Below are 13,445 nucleotides of genomic sequence, written 5' to 3'. Positions count from 1 at the left end.
TGATTTATTTGTGAGGCAGAGCCTGCGGTGTTGTAAAAGATCTTTAATGTGCACGTATTCCTTATTTATAGGGACACTGAGCAACAACAGCAAGGTAAGGCAGGTGGAACATCCAGAAGATGAGTCTCTAGTTATATCTATTTCACAAAGTCAAGTGAGCTCGAATGTCAGCGATGATATCAGTCACAGGGCAAAACTAGTATCGACCGACCATCCACTAAACACTAAATAGAAAAGATTTTCAAAGAGAATTCATGATATTGCAGAACAATAGTACTTTGTCTTTTCTGAGTCATTCATAGATCCAAGGCTGTTTTCACAGTCAACATCACATTTCCCAGCCTCTTCTTTTGCTTCTTTCTTGCTTTTATTTTCAGATATGGCTTCTGCATTGTCCTTGTCTTTGCTCACTCTCTGCATCTTAACAGGCCCTTCAAACTCATCACTATTCACTTCTGAGGGGAACGCTGCTACCAGTTTTGGTGAATGTGTGTGTGTGTCAGTGTTAATCTCCCTGGTAACAGTACCAGTAGCCTATATGCAAACACTTGTTGGCACAGAAAGAAAGGAAAAGGGATAGCAAACAATTTATTGACTAAATTACTCTTTATTTTGAGTTAATGACTCAAAGTTGAGCACTGGGACCAGGACTCGAGCACTGGCACTTGGAATTCATCCATAGGCGAATTGGACTTGGACTCGAGTCCAATCTCTCTCTCTCTGCTTGTGAGTCTGTTTGTTTTGAATGAAATGTGTAATATCTACAGTACATAGTGCTCAATGAAATGTGTAATATCTACAGTATGTAGTGGTCAATGAAATGTGTAATATCTACAGTATTTAGTGCTCAATTAAATGTGTAATATCTACAGTACGTAGTGTTCAATGAAATGTGTAATATCTACAGTATTTACTGTTCAATGAAATGTGTAATATCTACAGTATTTAGTGCTCAATTAAATGTGTAATATCTACAGTATTTACTGTTCAATTAAATGTGTAATATCTACAGTACGTAGTGCTCAATGAAATGTGTAATATCTACAGTACGTAGTGCTCAATGAAATGTGTAATATCTACAATACGTAGTGCTCAATTAAATGTGTAATATATACAATACGTAGTGCTCAATTAAATGTGTAATATCTACAGTACGTAGTGCTCAATGAAATGTGTAATATCTATAGTACGTAGTGCTCAATGAATGTGTAATATCTACAGTATTTAGTGTTCAATGAAATGTGTAATATCTACAGTACGTAGTGCTCAATGAAATGTGTAATATCTACATTATTTAGTGTTCAATGAAATGTGTAATATCTACAGTATTTAGTGTTCAATGAAAGGTGTAATATCTACAGTACTTAGTGTTCAATGAAATGTGTAATATCTACAGAACGTAGTGTTCAATGAAAGGTGTAATATCTACAGTATTTAGTGTTCAATGAAATGTGTAATATCTACAGTACGTAGTGCTCAATGAAATGTGTAATATCTGCAGTATGTAGTGTTCAATGAAATGTGTAATATCTACAGTACTTAGTGTTCAATGAAAGGTGTAATAACTACAGTATGTAGTGCTCAATGAAAGGTGTAATATCTACAGTATTTAGTGTTCAATGAAATGTGTAATATCTACAGTACGTAGTGCTCAATGAAATGTGTAATATCTACAGTATTTAGTGTTCAATGAAATGTGTAATATCTACAGTATTTAGTATTTAGTGTTCAATGAAATGTGTAACATCTACAGTACGTAGTGCTCAATTAAATGTGTAATATCTGCAGTATGTAGTGTAATATATATGTAGACTGCCTGACTTCTGTCAAGTCTAGGGACAAGACTAAAGCAAGACAGCATACACATTCAGCTAAAGGGACAGAAGTCTGCTAAAAATCCCTAAGAATCCTCTTGAAGCCTGCACCAGAAAAACACCCTAAACAGATAGCATTCCTGATCTCACACATACGGGCACGCATGCACACACACACACAAAGAATGTTCTGACTGTTCCAATCTCCCAGATTAATGAGTCACCATTGCCTCCAGGAGAAAAACAGGACGTTCAGCAAGCTATGCGTATGTCACATGTCATTACTTCAGAGGAGAAACCTTTTTCAAAGTTGTTTTATTTTGATCAAAATGCTACCTAGAGAAATGCTATGCTAGCTAGTGAACATTAGCTAGCTGGCTCGCTAGCTAAGGTTACGTGTACGATCTTTGTAGTAATATTATTTGTATCTCAGAAAAATATTTGCATTGCTAGTTATACCCTAATGTTAGCTAGTTAGCTCAAATTAAAAATAATTGGTTAGCTTTAATTACCTGCAGATTCATACTCCAGCATTTCATGCATGGTGGCTAGTTATGACAATCCGTATGTACTGTAGCTATGGGTTTGGATTAGGGTTAATTGTTTAGCTTTGCAAGATAATGATTACATGACCCATCAAGTTAGCCAGGTGTGTCTGGGGGTGAGCACGTCCACCTATTGTATTTCATGAATATGTGTACATGTCTATACAACAGTGACCCATCCACTTAGCTAGATGTGGCTGAGTGGCGGTTATAGCATTTCTTTCACTTGACCCATCAATTTAGACAAGTGCTGGGTAAGCATCATCTAATAATTATGACATATTTATACAATATGTTTATCTGGACACTTTCAAAGTCAGATTAGGATAGAGGCCAGGGACTTGATAAAGTGTATTTTTACCTGGAGTTTTTCCTTATTGTAGGCTACTACATATTCTTGAAATCTTTGGTTGTTTAGTACACTACCTTACTCTGTTTAGCACATGGCCTCGCATGTGAATCTTTAAAGAGATGGGTGTGCTAAGGCTTAAGAGGGTGACAACGATGCTGAATAGGTATAGACAAAGAAGAGCTCTCCAGTAGGTGTACCAAAAGATTCAAGGGCCATTTTCTCAAAAGTGGGGTTACAAGATTCTAAGCAGAATTACTTTCCCAATGTTCTTCGACTGCAGTGTCTGAGCCTCAACTTTAATCCAATGTAAAAAAAAAAAAAAACACAATTTCAAATTTTGTAATTTACTGTAAGATCGAATTGAGGCGGTCGGTCACATAGGATGTTCCATATAAACCAGAAATGACCTCCTCCTTTTCCTGCAACTTCAAATGGCTGCTTTGTCTGCCTGCCTGGGGATGTGTCTGTTAAGGTAACTGTTCAGTGTTTCGAGATTTTTTTGATATAGAGTGAAATTATTTTCCTTCCAAAAAATGGGAAGCTTTTCTGTGTTGGAATGGTTTGGGTGTACCCCAAAAACAAAATGGTGTGGCCGTACACCGGTCCTAAAAAATATTTATGCATGTAGACCACTGATTGGCCAGCTCATCCTGCTCTGGGAGATTACATGTTCTAATAGAAATAGCAAGCATTTTTGAAACAGACTGTTTGAGACAGGTTTATAAGTTTGAGGTGACGGTTTTTAAGTGTTTCTTTTCCAATCTATGCTTTGGCCAAAAATACCAGTACAGGATGAGTCAACAAGTTTTAGTTGCATGAATACACCAGTGGAGGCTGCTGAAGGAAGACTGACTGGCCAGAACGGAGCAAATGGAATGGCATCAAACACCTGGAAACCATGTGTTTGATGTATTTGATAGCATTCCACTGATTCCGCTCCTGCCATTACTATGAGCCAAAAGGGCCCCCGTCTTCTACTGTTGTTCACTCTGGAAGATGTTCCTTGGAAGTTAGGCTAGCCAGCCATCTCGACGGTTTCCATTGGTGATGACAGTAGTAGAATACGGTGATTCAAGAAGAGTAGTAAAATAGTATGGTTTGAAGAGTAGTAGAATGGTCACACTTAAAATCACGTTCCAAGAGATTTTACTTAGGACAGCTAATCAGCCTGACAGTAGTCTACTGTAAATGTATGTGTTTTTACAGATGCAGAGTGATAATGACCAGAGGCTAACAGATGCTTTTACATTAGTGTTTGTACACTAATGTAGTAGTATCAGAAATCAGGATAAGACCCAGATGCAGACAGCTAGAGACACAGATGTTTATTGACCCAAACAGGGGGCAGGTAAAATACAGGTCAAAGGCAGGCAGAGGTCCGTAATCCAGGGCAGAGTCAATAAGATAAAGAGCAGCAGGCAGGCTCGGGGTCAGAACAGGCAGAAGTTCATAAACGGGTCAGAGTCAGGCAGGTACAGAACGACAGGCAGGCTTGGGGTCAGGGCAGACAGAATGGTCAGAATCGGGGAAACTAGGGAACATAACTTGCGAAAGCAGGAAGACTGGAAAACACTCCTGTAAGACAAGATGAACTGGCAACAGACAAACAAAGAACACAGGTATAAATACACTGGGGATAATGAGGAAGATGGGCGACACCTGGAGGGGGGTGGAGACCAGCACAAAGACAGGTGAAACAGATCAGAGTGTGACAAGTAGAGCAAGAAGGACCATGTCAATGGATACCGGGGGAGTTGGGGGTGTCAGAATAGCCCCCAAATGTCATTGAATCTTGATTTGTTTGTTGCAATGATCTTGTTTGGTTTTGGGATGGGGCAGCTAGACGATGGCCGGCTTTGTTTTTTTGCGCAGGCTGTACACAGTCCAATAGTCTTCCTTTGACAATTACTTGATAATGCCTTGAATTTCACAGCGGCATCCCCTTCATGGCCGTAATGCACCCTAAAAAACATCCATGCCTTTTGCCGGGACACAACCTGGGGGACGCAACTGCGCGTGTCCTTATCCAATTCCAAGGTGAATATTGAAGATATTGGATTAACTGTCCACATTTACTTTTCGTCAGCCAACAAGATGACGAACAGCAAAAGCACTAGCCTCTGTCAATCTAATTTCCTCTATAGTACAAAAAGCACTAGCCTCTGTCAATCTAATTTCCTCTATAGTACAAAAAGCACTAGCCTCTGTCAATCTAATTTCCTTTATAGTACAAAAAGCACTAGCCTCTGTCAATCTAATTTCCTCTATAGTACAAAAAGCACTAGCCTCTGTCAATCTAATTTCCTCTATAGTACAAAAAGCACTAGCCTATGTCAATCTAATTTCCTCTATAGTACAAAAAGCACTAGCCTATGTCAATCTAATTTCCTCTATAGTACAAAAAGCACTAGCCTATGTCAATCTAATTTCCTCTATAGTACAAAAAGCACTAGCCTATGTCAATATACTATCCCCCATAATACAAATCTCGACCTATTCTAATCTGTGCGAGAAATAAATATTCCAAACAGTCTGGGACAGTTGTGGGAAGTGATTGATCCCAAATTAATACAAGGAGACAATCATTATCATCAAAAAAACATGTTTCACTCAATGTGGCTGATGCAACAGATCAGAAGGTTTAGTTTCAAATGTAGATACACTTTTAGGCTATTTATTCACATTATAAGCACAGCAATGCGCACATGGTAGTAGGCTATAAGCGCAAATGTTCCATTAGCGGAAAACACCTTATCAAAACTGTCGCAAATTATGCATGTGTAACAGTATAACTTTAAACCGTCCCCTCGCCCCGACAAGGGCGCGAACCAGGGACCCTCTGCACACATCAACAACAGTCACCCACGAAGCATCGTTACCTATCGCTCCACAAAAGCCGCGGCCCTTGCAGAGCAAGGGGAACCACTACTTCTAGGTTTCAGAGCAAGTGACGTAACTGATTGAAACGCTATTAGCGCGTACCCACTAACTAGCTAGCCATTTCAGATCCGTTACACATGTAATGCTTTTATTATAAAAGGTGCATTGTTATGGTTAAAATGATCTTCCCCAAACTTGAATCTCACACCCATTATAAAGCAGAATAATGTATTTAATTTTAAGAAGTTATTTGGCCACTTTAGTTGTGATGCAAACCTTATTAAGACATATATGCCTATGGGATAGGCTACATGAGGTGTGCGATTATGACTCGAACAAGTCGCAAAAAAATACATTGTTTCTTATGCTGGGCATCATTCACAAGTGATAATATATAATTCACAAGTGATTGGCTAATATTGTCACCCATCAGACTATTCTTCATTTAATCTGGTCTTTACATATACTAAGTAATGTATGTGTGACATTTCTTATGATTTAGAACGGACCATCATGCACCTGTATCGAAACAGGGGCAGCGGGAACAATACATGTCATCTATGCACTTATATAAATAGCACTGTTCCCCGTGGATTATTTTCATGCCAGCCAGGTAGGCTATACTCCTGTTGTAAATATAAGCAATGTGCTTAATATTAGGAAAGTTGAGAAATAAATCAAGTAGGCATAGCCTATAGAAAGCGGATCTATAGAAAGGCCATCACTCTGTTTTCTCCCGCAATTGCATAGCCTATAGAAACGTTGCGCAACATGAGCTTGTGGCCGTGGGCTCTCATGAAGTGTTTGATTAGATTTTTGAATACATTTGGATTGATGTCAGAGTAATTAGAGGGACAATATATTGCTGAGTACCAGGCAGTTAGCAAGTTTGGTAGACTACTATTGACCAGCATAGGCATCAGAGCTTGGAGAATCCTAATTACCGTGACTAAACGGTCATGTGGAATTTGACTGCCTTCATGACTCGTGATCGGCAGTCACCGCAACAACCCTATCCATGAGTTTGTCTGACTCTGGGTAAGTAGGAAATTACCGAAGTATCCCTCTAATGAGGGGGAAAACCTCACTAGTATAAGACACAGGTTTGTGACAGGCTACCTATTGAGATGGGTCATGAGCAATGCAAGGGACCAGAAAACACTTCATCAAAATTATTACATTTTATTACAAATATCTTTTTCAGTTAGGTTTAAAACAAACAGTCAATTTTGATTTACCGGTACCCTACAGGTTATAAAAAAGAGAGAGCGTGACCTGCAATGAAATTGTAAGCTTAGTTAGGGGATGCTCCAAGCAGAGGAGGAGGGTGCTTAAAAATTTAATACAATTAAGCACAGCAAATCTCCAAGTCACAGCACACACATGCAATCAGAAATCTATTAAGGTTAATTATTTGTGAGAGCATGCAAAGATCAGTGACAATTAAATTAATGGAAGAGCTCAAGTCCACCCTAACACAAACAAGCTTTTCATACTGGTCCCGCATGGGAATGGAACCCACAGCCCTGGCGTTGTAAACACCATGAAATACCAACTGAGCCTCACAGGTTCCACTAGTGAAAGGTTAAGTGTGATTCTCAGGGCATTTTTTAACAGGTGTTTGGTTGCTTCAGAACATGGAGGATCCATACTGGCGGACATTAGAAAAAAAGTAAAAGTCTGTTTACATTTAAGCATCAGCCAATTAAAATTGTTGACGTAGTTGCACGTGATCAAAGCCTACATGCTAGCTGTTCCCATTACATAACCTGGCACATTTAGCCCTATGCTAACCTCACCAAGAGGCAGTGATTATTTCCTGTTACAAATTCCGTAATGGGAACAGCTAACATGTCGCCATTGATCACATGCAATTACATCAATGACTTCATTGGCTGATGCTTAAACTAAACATTTTTCAAGTATGGACCTGAGGACTGAGTATTTTTTTAAATATTTAACAAGTCTGTTATGAACAAATACTTGTTTACAATGACGGCCTTAGACCACTGCGCCACTCAGGAGACTTACCAGAAGGTTACCGCTGGATTTCTTAACTCGTTACTAACGGAAGATTACACAGAGCAAGGGAAAAACAGCATAATAAACTTGTCAACCAGCTAAGGTGTCAAGGGAAATGGTTTGCATTCATACTCCCACCCAAATGAAGAAACATCCTACAAGGAACAAAATTGAAATCTGAAAAATATCAAATGGAAGAATTAAAATAAAATTAGACTGGAACTGTAGCCTGTCAATTACAAGGATTTAGTTAACACGTTTAATTGTAGGCAATTAAGCTTACCAAGCCAGATGATGCCTAGATCGAGGCTACTCTTCAGTGAAAATATAGTTATTGAAGACCAACTTTTAAAGAATTGCCACACTGTCAATGAAAGGGATATGAATGTACATGTGTGATAGACAATTTAAATATCATTATAAAACAATGAACTTGGCATCGGCTTCTTTGGTTAAGATGACGACTTCCAAATAATAAGAAATGACTCATTACCACAATTCAGACAATTTTGAAGAAGCAAAGTACAATCTGCTACAGTAGGCCTACTGGCCTTGTAGACCGTGAAGAACATATAAAAGGTTCACTATTGAGTGTTATCACGTTGTTCTACAAATAGATCATCTCTGCTGTCCACACAACAGAGTCAGTGTGGAAGAGGTGTTGTTGCAAATCCTCACAGCCTGTGTACTGCCGGTCAGGAAGTCCAGGATCCAGTTACAGAAGGTGATGTCTTCAATCAGGGCTCTGAGCTTGGTGTCAAGCTTGGAGAGAAGATAGTGTTGAATGCTGAACTGTAGTCAATGAACAGCATTCTCACATAGGGTTCCTCTTTTCCAGATGTGTTAGGGCTGTGTGTGAGTAGTTATGGAAATGGCATCTTCCGTGGATCTGTTGGAGCGGTTGGCAAATTGGAGTGGGTCCAGTGTGCCTGGCATGATGGCTTTGATATGGGCCATGAGCAGCCTCTCAAAGCTCTTCATGATGACCAGGATGAGTGCGATAGGACATGTTTAATGAAAAACTATTCCTACACCATTATTTTCCTGTCATACAATGTGCGATTTTCCATTAGAACATTTGCCATGGTAAACTAGGAAATTAAATACGTTTTTTCAGTTGTACACCAAGGAATGATCATTAAATAAATAGGCATTAGTCAGGTAAAATTGCCTGATCAAATTATTCCGATGATAGTTGGGCATGCTAGCTAATGTAAGAAACACCTGGAAATGTATTGGATCCGGGATCCCCCCCATCAAAAAAGCTGACTAGCATAGCCTAGCCTAACGCCACAGGGATATCATATAACATAATTTTCATGAAATCACAAGTCCAATACAGCAAATGAAAGATAAACATCTTGTGAATCCAGCCATCATTTCCATCATTTAAAATGTTTTACAGCGAAAACACAATATGTATTTCTATTAGCTAACCACAATAGCAAAAGACTCAACCGCATATTTTCACCATTTTTCTACCGCATAGGTAGCTATCACAAAACTGACCAAATAGAGATAATTTGTCACTAACCAAGAAACAACTTCATCAGATGACAGTCTTATAACATGTTATACAATAAATCTATGTTTTGTTCGAAAATGTGCATATTTGAGGTATAAATCATAGTTTTACATTGCAGCTACCATCAAAAATATCACCAAAGCAGCCAGAATAATTACAGAGAGCAATGTGAAATACCTAAATACTCATCATAAAACATTTATGAAAAATACATGGTGTACAGCAAATGAAAGATAAACATCTTGTGAATCCAGCCAATATTTCAGATTTTTTAAGTGTTTTACAGCGAAAACACAATATAGCATTATATTAGCTTACCACAATAGCCAAACACACAACCGCATTTATCAGCAGCAAAAGGTAGCGATCGCAAAAAAACAGCAAAAGATATAAAATGAATCACTAACCTTGACCAACTTCATCAGATGACAGTCTTATAACATCATGTTACACAATACATATATGTTTTGTTCGAAAATGTGCATATTTAGAGGTACAAATCTTGGTTTTACATTGTGAATACGTAGCCAAAATGCACAAAATTCTCCGGAGATATTTTGGACAGTCACCTAATCTAATCTAATCAAAGAACTCATCATAAATTTTACTAAAAAATACATGTTGTACAGCAAATGAAAGATACACTGGTTCTTAATGCAACCGCTGTGTTAGATTTTTTTAAATAACTTTAGTACGACATACAGCTTGCGTTATTGCGAGACAGCGCCCGCTATAAGGGCGCAGAATAGGACTAAACATTTCACACAAAAATACGAAATAACATCATAAATTGTTGTTACTTTTTGCTGAGCTTCCATCAGAATATTGTACAAGGAGTCCTTTGTCCAGAATAAATCGTTGTTTGGTTTTAGAATGTCCTCTTCTCCTGTCGAATTAGCAACCTTAGCTAGCCATGTGGCGCACACATGCCCAAATTCTCCTGACGCAAAGAAAGGAAAATTCCAAAACTCGCAATAAACGTTCAATAAACTGATACAACTCGGTTGAAAAAAACTACTTTATGATGTTTTTATCACATCTATCAAATAAAATCAGAGCCGGAGACATCCACCGTCTATACCGAACGCTTTTCAGAAGCCAATGCTGATGTCCTTCCCGCGCCTAGGTAGAGAAAGGATATTGTGGACACGTCATTCCAAGAGCTCTTGTTCGACCTCAGATCAAGCTAGACACCCCATTCCACCTTCCACTGCCTGTTGACATCTAGTGGAAGGCGTATGAAGTGCATGTATATCCATAGATTTCAAGCAATTGAATAGGAAGGCCCTGGAACAGAGCCTCGATTTCAGATTTTTCACTTCCTGTCAGGAAGTTTGCTGCAAAATGAGTTCTGTTTTACTCACAGATATAATTCAAACGGTTTTAGAAACTTGAGAGTGTTTTCTATCCAATAGTAATAATAATATGCATATTGTACGATCTAGAATAGAGTACGAGGCAGTTTAATTTGGGCACGATTTTTTACAAAGTGGAAACAGCGCCCCCATATTGACAAGAAGTTTTAAGTAATCATACAATGTTTTTACATTACAATAAAGTAATGAGTAAAGGGTTCATAAAAACTGAGTTTCGTTGCATTTTTGCCAACAGTGAGTCGGTGTGACATTCGACGGGTTCTCGTAGGCTGCCTGAATTTCATAAAAACGGACTTATTTGGAAATTGTGCATCAAATCAAATGGTATTTGTCACATGCGCCGAATACAACAGGTGTAGACCTTACAGTGAAATGATTACTTACAACCAATGATTCAGTTTTAAGAAAAAAAAAGAAAAAATTAGATAAGAAAAACAATTAATTAAAATAGCAGCAGTAAATAACAATAGCAAGGCTATATACACGGGGTACCTATGCAGAGTTAATGTGTCAATGTGCGGGGGCACCGGTATCAAGGTATTTGAGATAATTATGTACACGCAGGTAGGGTTGTCAGTGGCTAAGCATAGATAACAGTAGCAGCAGTGTGGGAGGGGGGGAGGGGGGGTCTGAGTAGCCATTTGATTAGCTGTTTAGAAGTCTTATAGCTTGGGGGTAGAAGCTGTTTAGAAGCCTCTTGGGCCTAGACTTGGCGCTCCGCTACCGCTTGCTGTGAAATAGCAGGGAGAACAGTCTATGACTAGGGTGGCTGGAGTCTGACGATTTTTAGGGCCTCCCTCCGACACCACCTGGTATAGAGGTCCTGGATGGCAGGAAGATTGGCCCTGGTGATGTACTGGGCCGTTTGCACTACCCTTCTGTAGTGCCTTGCGGATCATTATGGGAATGTTCTGCGCAACCTATATGAATATCACAAAAATATTTTTGCAACATCCTAGACAACTCCCATAACTTAATTCGATGTTCTAGGAACCTTTAAATTACTTAACAGGTGTTCTGTCAACATTACAAGAATGTCCTGTCTAACGTAAACTTTTTATGAATGTCATGACAACTGAGCATATTATGTTTCGTGAACCGATGTCTTGTAATGTATCCACACTGTTGCCACTACCTAATTAAATGGTCTTGGAATCTTAAACTAAAATGATATTTTGTGCACCTTGATGTAAACACTATCTGAATGTCAGCACAACTGGACAGTTTTAATGTTTTGAGAAGCTCTCTCGTCATATCCCCACAACTTAAATATTCTGGGTACCTTTTAAAGAACAGATTAAATGTGTTTCTAGGAACATTCTTGCAACATCAGGTGATTGTTTTTTTTCACCCTAAAATAAACATTTTTGAATCATCCACACAACTGTACAGTTTTTGGGAACACTTTTGTGATGTAGCCACAATGTTCACCAGATTGTCCCCACAACTGAATGAAACATTCTGGGAACTTTAAAGAACAGATTAAATGTGTTCTAGATATGTTCTTGCGAATGTTTTATACAAATATTCTACAGTATGACTGGACATTTTGTGTTATGGGAACTTTGTTCATAGAACTTTCTTTAGGTAAAGGAGCATATTTACGTGGTAAAGGAGCATATTTACGCGGTAAAGGAGCATATTTACGTGGTAAAGGAGCATATTTACGTGGTAAAGGAGCATATTGTGGACTTCAGGAGGAACCAGCCTGGATACGCCCCCAGCCTCATTAAAAAGGCCACAGGGGAGACATTCAATAACTTCAAATTCTTCGACGTATACATCTCAGAGAAGCTGAAATGGTCTAACCACACAGACACCGTAGCGAAGAAGACACGTCAGTGAACCTGCAATCACACATTTCAACCCTGTACATGTGTCTATTAAACACTGAATCTGAACAACAATCCCACTGTCACGAATCCCGCCGAAGATGGTGCCTCTTCCTGTTCGGGCGGCGCTCGGCGGTCGTCGTCACCGGCCTACTAGCTGCCATCGATTCTCTTCTTTTTGTTTCTGTTAGTTTGGGCTGATTGGGTGCACCTGTTTTGAGTTTAGTTTTGTGGGTAGGCTATTTAAGGGCAGTAGGCCCGCTGGCTTTTGTGCGGGCTTGTTATTCTGTTTGTGGTGTTTGTATTGTTGTGGATTTTGTCCTTGTTTATTGTGGACTGGATTTGACGCGCCCTTTTGTTGTATGGCGTTGCCGTCTCGTTTTATATTCTATTTTGGAATATTAAAATATATATCCACTTGCTCGAAACTACCCTGCTCTCTGCGCCTGACTCCTTCATTCACCATTGGAATAGTAACACCCACCTGTAACCCTGAACATGTGACTATTAAAACACTCAATCTGAATTAGGAGACCACATTTAGTTTAGGCAATTGAGAAAGAGAAAATGTCGCATAATGTTATGGACCTTGGCTTAATTGAAAATGAATACATATTTATGTGGATCATTCATTGAACTCAGTGTTCTCCTGTGCCTGCCTCCCACATGCCAAAGTTCTTTCAGTGCTTTCATGGAGAATAGCAGAATGTTTTTACCTCGGAGCCTGAGAGCGAAGGCAACACTTTTTAATGACCTTAGTTTGAGTTTGAAAAGTTTGCTTTAGCTAACTGTCGCCGGCAGACCTACAGCCCCAAGGAAACACATCTAAAAGCAATTTCAGGTTTATTTTATTCAGCTGTCTCTCTTTGAGGCACCATGCTATGGAAAAGGTTGTAGCTTAGGATGTATATGAGAAGGTTTAATATACACTGAACAAAAATATAAACATGCAACAATTTCACCGAGTTACAGTTCATAAAAGAAAAAGAAAAAGTCACTTGAAATAATCTATTTATTTCACAACTGGGAAAACACACATTGGTCACAAACTTTTTTTTTTAAATATATAGGGGCATGGATCAGAAAACAAGTCAGTATC

The sequence above is a fragment of the Salvelinus namaycush genome, chromosome 4 (assembly GCF_016432855.1).
Source record: "Salvelinus namaycush isolate Seneca chromosome 4, SaNama_1.0, whole genome shotgun sequence".
Lineage (NCBI taxonomy): Eukaryota > Metazoa > Chordata > Actinopteri > Salmoniformes > Salmonidae > Salvelinus > Salvelinus namaycush.
Note: the sequence above shows the minus strand (reverse complement) of the source record.